Raw genomic sequence first — 761 nt, 5'->3', positions numbered from 1 at the left:
ACATGGGTGCGGGCACGTCCAGTCCGTGGCGCTCGCAGCCATGGCCCCACGGGCGCTGCCCTCAGTCTCGACCTGACCGCTGTGTTCAAACGCGAGGCACAAGGCCACGGCGAAGGCAGGGTACGACCCCTTCAGATCTGCTGCCAGGCCGACAGGAGGGAATGTGCCAGGAACACTCGTCTGGGCACCGTGTGCCTGGCGGCGAGAGCGGCGGGGGGAGCGCTGGCCTTGCGCTGCCGGGAACACCGCGGTCCGAGCCGCGGGGCAGGGAAACAACAACCAAACCAACTCCCCAGAACCAAATCACAAACAACCCCCGAACAAGCGCTCTCCCGGCGGCGGATGGCGGATGTCCGTGGCTGAGCCCTGGGGCAGGAGCAGCGTTTTGGGGACAGGGGCTTCTCCGCCGCCCTCGCCTGTCCCCGCGGCTCTCCGGCCACGCAAGCTGTCACCGGGAATGGCCGGGCGCGGCTGCCTCCGCTACCCGCGGATGCTGCTTCTGCTACCCGCGGATGCTGCTTCTGCTACCCGCGGATGCTGCTTCTGCTACCCGCGGATGCTGCGTCCGCCCCGGCAGCCCCCGCTGCTCCCGCTCCGCGCCGCCGCTCCCGCCGGCCACCGCCTCCCTCCCCCGGCAGGCGGGGCTGGGCCCGCCCCCGGGCTTCCCCCACCGCCCGCGAAAGGGGAGGGGGCTCTGGCACCGCCCCATCCCCGCCCCTGCCGGCGGAGCAGCGCCCGGCGCGCCCCTTAAAGCCGTTCCC

The sequence above is a fragment of the Molothrus ater genome, chromosome 2 (genome assembly GCF_012460135.2).
Source record: "Molothrus ater isolate BHLD 08-10-18 breed brown headed cowbird chromosome 2, BPBGC_Mater_1.1, whole genome shotgun sequence".
In the NCBI taxonomy this organism is placed as follows: domain Eukaryota; kingdom Metazoa; phylum Chordata; class Aves; order Passeriformes; family Icteridae; genus Molothrus; species Molothrus ater.
This window is presented reverse-complemented; position numbering follows the sequence as displayed.